General features: G+C 41.3%; 1 non-coding gene across 1 annotated transcript; it reads left to right on the top strand.

Moving 5' to 3' along the window:
* Positions 1 to 463: 463 nt before the first annotated feature.
* trnai-uau lies at positions 464 to 557 on the top strand. Its single transcript has 2 exons — positions 464 to 501; positions 522 to 557. It is a non-coding gene; the product is annotated as a tRNA-Ile (tRNA).
* Positions 558 to 6,037: the final 5,480 nt, after the last annotated feature.

Raw genomic sequence — 6,037 nt, 5'->3', positions numbered from 1 at the left:
AGCCAATAACACATGTTTTAAGCGCATGTTTTCTTAATACAGTCTCTTGTAGGAGAAATTCCCCAAACATAAGGCAAGGTGGGTTATTTGTATGAAGTGCTTGACATAAGGCATAGAAGGGTATTAACAGACGATGTAACAGAAACGCAAGAACATTATTTTTAGACTCGTGTTTTTTTTTCCGAACAAGAAAACGCTAAAACATGCAAATCATAATTCCTCCTGTAATCATTGGAAGTCGGAGCTTTGTGAGAGGGACGTGAACGCAGCACGTAAATCGGCTCTGAGTAAGCCGCTGGATTCTGCGACCACCAACCTCCCGGGAAGGTCTCATCCAGCCTGTATGATTTCCAACCACACCGATTTAACACAGAAAGTAGTCAAAACAGACGATTTTCGTCATTCTCACGCGCTTTTTCTCTCTTTCTTTCTTAAACCAATTTCCTGCGCCTTCACTGCCGAAGCTCCAGTGGCGCAATCGGTTAGCGCGCGGTACTTATATGACAGTATACAGCAGAGCAATGCCGAGGTTGTGAGTTCGAGCCTCACCTGGAGCAGAGTTTTTAGACTACCCCTCACGTGGTGGCGGCAGGTAAACCCCGGAGCCGAGTCAGAGGGGGACTTCCTGTACTGCGCAGTAGTGACGTAACACGGTAATCCCCCTCCATAACAGTGGAGGTGGTTTATTCAGGTGCAACTCTTAATACACATTAATGCCAGAAATAAACACTGGTGGCTTAGCTCATGACAACAGGTGTGCATGATAGTAAATGACTGAATACTCTGCATCTCACTCAATACCAAATTTAACTAGGAAATTACAGAATTAAAGCTTCATTGTGTCCATATAATAGACGCCTGTAAAATGTGTTATTGAAAGACCTAATTTCTTTCATTGCGTACATTAAAAAGGTTTTTGGATCAGTGTTTTTACTTTATTGATTAAGTTCACGCATTAAGCCAACAACACATGGTAGGGTGTCCTTTGTTTTAAGCAATGGACAAGTTTTTTTTTCCAAATACAGTCACATGTAAGAGACATTCCCCAAACATAAGGCAAGGTGGGTTATTTGAATAAAGTGCTTGACATAAGTAATAAAAGGGTAATAATGGACTGTGTAACAGAAACACAAGACAAGACAAGACAAGTTAGACATCTAACTTCCATTTAATTCAATAACTGCCATGTCAAGAACGAAAACATTTGGCAGAAGGATAAAGTGAAAAATGTGATAGTCAGTCAGTTGAAATCCTTCATCAAACACCTGTGACAAAACAGTGAAGCTATCCTAGATTTTTTACTCACGACAAGATGAAAACAAACAAAGCAAAGCAAGGTTTTTATTCCTGTTTAATGAAGAAGCTGCTGTCGATACATTTCACTGGTATATTTTATTCTGTTGGTACATTTCACTGGTATATTTTATTGTGTAGTATATTTTTATTGTCTTAGTATATTTTCATTTCTGGTATATTTTTAATTGCATTTATGAATATTTTTACTGCATGTTGGTTTATTTTATTCTAGTATCTTAATTTTCTTTTGTAATCTGTGTTATCTTTTTTATAATCCTGTTTCTAACATGGGGGTTGTAATACAAATTTCATTGACATGTCATGCTCAATGACAAGAAAGAAATCTTGAAAACAGAAGTGTCTCCTGTAAGTCGCTCACGACGCCTCCTGTCGGTCAGTAGGTGGAACTGCGATGCTGTTGTGAAACCAGATTTTCACCACTAGAGGGCGGTGCAACTGCACCAGTCAGAGCCCAGAGCTCCTGTTGTTCGAAATGTGTCCTTTTTTGTGTGTGGCTGTGTTGCTTTCATCTTCCTAAAGAAAAAAATAGCAGGCGAGCACTGCAGAGCAGTGTGTCACCAGTCCACCTCTGGCAAGTCTTTGAATATTTATATTCAGATATTCAGAAAATGTTTATTTTACTTTTTAAACATGTGCATGCTGCACAGTGTACCTTGACATCTGTGTTACTGAAGAGCATCAGCCATCAGTCTTCTTTAGACATGATTTATTTCACTGTTCTCGACTGTTACATGCTGCATCCTTGCATGTGTATGCGCTTTGTGTGAGTGCTCGTGTGCAGGTCTTTCACTTTAAGCCCTTTAAAGCTGGGAATGAACAAGTAGAAGATTGCTGTAATGACATGACCCAGATGTCCCGGGTGCAGATCCTCAGGCTGAAAATGAGAGTGCAGATCAGGGCCTTGTACCTCCCGTCACCCCCGCGCTCGCTCCCTCCTCCCTCCCTCTCTCTATCCAGCCCGGGACACAATTGCAGAGTATTTAGCAGCGGGGAATATGTGTGTATATATGCATGTTAGTACATGCATGCATATCATTTGAGGGAATGTGTGCATGTGTTGTCGGCATCTGTGTGTTTACGTGTGTGCTTAAGCTCATTCAGATGCATGTAAGGGATCAGATTTTGGAGTGTGTGCCACTTAGTTCTTGGTGCTCCGGATTAGATGTAACAGTTTTTTAATTTACTCTCCTTAGCTGCCTCCGTAAGACGCTAAAGCCTGGCATCGACGTACCAGAGACCCCCCCTCACACCCTACCCCAAAACTGCTCTTCCTCCTCCTTCTCCCCCCTCCTCACCCATCCCCTGAGGTGACCAGGTGGCTGAACAATCACACGCCACCCTGACAGTAGGCTCAGCGGGCCACTTTGCTCAATGAGAAGCTTGGCAGTTGGAGTAAGATGTGTGTGTGTGTGTGTGTGTGTGTGTGTGTGTGTGTGTGTGTGTGTGTGTGTGAGGGATTGAGGGGAAAGGGGACAAAAGACAGAGAGTTTAATATTTGGGATAAGCTGTGATTGAACATCCTGATCAGGGCAGAATGATCAAATTCAGCCAGTGATAATCCCCCATCTTGGAAAATTAAATACCACTCTGCTCTCTCTCTTGTGCTCACTCACACTCTCTGTGTGTCTGTAACACACACAGGGTCTTAATCTGACCTGTGTCTCATAACCCTGGTTGGTTCCTTGGGGAACTGTTCTGATATCTGATGAGTTTTTCATTAATAAGACACAAGTCTAATCCTGAGGGAGAAACACAAAATGACAACGGATAAGCCCTGCTTTCCCCTCACACACACACACGCACACACAGACATACACACACACACATGCACACACACGCACACACCATGATTCTGATTCACTGATATACTATCTAAGTAAGCATCTTTATACACACACTTATACTCATGTTTATGTTTTAATCTCCCCACCCAAGGCTTATTCGCTGCAGCCTACATTTCTTATTCAAATGTCTAAAACATCATCTTTATGGTTCAAAAATTGATCCACGCTTCTCACACACTTTCATGTATGTAGTCTTCTAAATGAGCCCTCACACTGCAGAGTAAAGGGTTGAGTATGCTTGAAAATAACCCATTTTTAACAACAACCTCAATGTTGAAACTCAGAAACGCAGGAGTCCCCCTGGTAATGTGACTATAGATTTATGTTAAAACCATCAGTTTTGGATTAGTTAAGCTCTTTTTCGGGCAGTTTGGCATAACAGATGGCTCGAAATACTACAACACCCATGAGCCTTGGACAACACTAGAGAAGACGCCAGGCAGAGCTGTGAACAGAGCGGCTGCACTTTGTTGTTGCAGTTGTGGACAAACTAAAAATGCGCTCAGAATACCACGTGTATTTCCTGTAAGGTGGCGATTGTATTGCTAGTTTTCCATCATTAGTGGTGCGTGTATCAGAATTTTAAGCTCAGTGAGGGATGTTTCTTGCTGTCAACACCTGATGTCATAGTTAACTTTTAATATTACATTTAAATGTACACTAGCTTGCACATTGAACTTTTGTTGAAGAACATTTTTTTCTAGTTGATCATGTTATGCACTGATGATCAAATCTCCCAGACCACCAAAGAGCTCCAGCTGTGAATCATGTAACGTTTTCTCTGGAAAGTGAATGAGACTTTTACTTCCTGGACAAGTGATCCTGAAATATCTCCTCCCACTTCCTGACTCTATTCTGACATTGAAGAGGGGCTTTCAGATGATGATGGATAATCTTGACTTGTTTGACTCATGGTGAGGCCTTAAAAAAAGGTGCCCTGGTGATTTGGAGAGTTTACGCTCTTACCATGAACTGCAACATTCCTGGTTTGCATTTCCTTCCCCTTCTCTCTCTCCCCAGTGACCCAAACGCATCTTTTTTTTTACTTTTTAAAAAAAATTGCATTATTTGAAAATGAGGAAAACATTTTTTTGGAACAAATGAGAGTCACATCTCTCACTCTGAGAGCAGGCAGGGCTCATGTATAACATGCACTAATCATGTCGTGTGGGGAACCACCAGACCTGCTGCAGCTCTTTGACCCAGCTTGCAATTTGACATCTTTCATTTCAAAGAAAAGCTTGCTTATTCTTACTTACTACTCCTACTTCCCCTCCAAAACAGGCAGTCTGCTTTAGCAGGTCGAGTGCATTGCCTTTATGAATGACTCTGGTTGCAGACTAAACATTGTGCAGTCTCTTGTAGGAACAAGATTAACCTGCTAGGTGGCTCCAGGGGCAAAAACAAGCTGTTGGCCTCCTATTAACCCCTCTGATCCTCCCATTCCCCTTTTATATGTAGAGTTTTCAAAGCCAAAATATTACCTGTTGACACCTCTGTGGCTCTGAGGGAAGTTCCTCACTGTACCTATTGATAATCAAACCTTGGGTACAGTGTCAGGTTGTGTTTATTGCAGATGTGTGTTGTGGCTGGATTGAGTTTGAAGTGCTCCTTCCTCTATTGGCTTTAACTGTACCACCTAACTAGATTCTGTCCTGAAATTGTAGTTCCTCTTTAAAAAGGTTAATATAAAAGAGTGTGGGAGTAATAATCACCATCCCCTATGACATTCCTCGGCTAAAGGTACGATCAGTGTAATTTCTTTTGACATGAAGAAAAGATGTCACACAATAGGGGGTCAATGTTCAGGTGTAGCAGCTTGTTCCAAACAAGATGTAGGTGTGTGTTGAAAATCAGATAAGGAGTGAAAAAAACAGTCAAACCTACATGTGAGGACAACGTGATTTTGGCTATGTCCGTTTCAGATCACTCTCCCGTAAAGCATGGAGCATTGTTCGGTTTTTATAGTTGCTTATTTTTAGGAACAGGTGATATCTCATGAAATAAACAGGTTTTCACAAGTTTTCAGGTTTGCCTGATTAAAAACATAAGGTGTCATGAATTGAAGAGTTGATGCAATCAATCACACTTAAGGCTACAGAAAGAGCTGCTAAACGAGGTGGTAATGATCAACTTACATGGGTGCAAAGCTAAAGCAAAGCTGCCTCGCATTTAAAAAATGTTTGATTCACATTTGCATGAGAATAGATTACTGGATGTGGCTACATTTAATCAATTGATGACTGTGTGTTGGCCTTGACAGTGCAGTTGATCCTTCACTTTCTCAACATTGTTGTCATTACAGTTTCTATTTGATTACATTTCTTCCCCTAATTGGAGATTTTTGTCATGCTTGATTTAACTGTGAAATATGCAACTGTCTACAAAACTTAGGCTGAAAGTGCGTGGGTGAAACTTATAGGTATATGTTAATTCTTAAAATAGCATAATTTCTAGTGAATTTTAGTAAAATGGAACAATTCTTCTGTTCCCCCACTGTAACTCAATGCTGTACTTAGGTTGCGCTTGTTATTGACTCCAGGACACTAGCGGCCCTGTGTGTGACAACTTCCAAACTTATAAAGAATAAGGACAATGAAATATTTCAATTGTACCGCCTTTCATTTCATTTATTTTTCGAATTATGGCTGCCAGGTTGCAGTCAATCGACTCCCGCCGCAACGCTGTAAATTGGTATTCAAGACTGACTCCGCCTATCCAGACTGCTTCGGCGTACGCCAAAACAGGTTACGAGTGTATTTTAGCAGATCCAATGCGTCACAGAACTTCGGTAATAGACCAATGAAAATGTAGCTTTGGACAGGGGCAGAGCTAATTGACAGAAAAAGCAGCCAATTAACTGACGTTTCGCCTGG

This window comes from Chelmon rostratus, chromosome 21 (genome assembly GCF_017976325.1).
Source record: "Chelmon rostratus isolate fCheRos1 chromosome 21, fCheRos1.pri, whole genome shotgun sequence".
Taxonomy (NCBI): Eukaryota; Metazoa; Chordata; class Actinopteri; order Chaetodontiformes; family Chaetodontidae; genus Chelmon; species Chelmon rostratus.
This window is presented reverse-complemented; position numbering and strand designations above follow the sequence as displayed.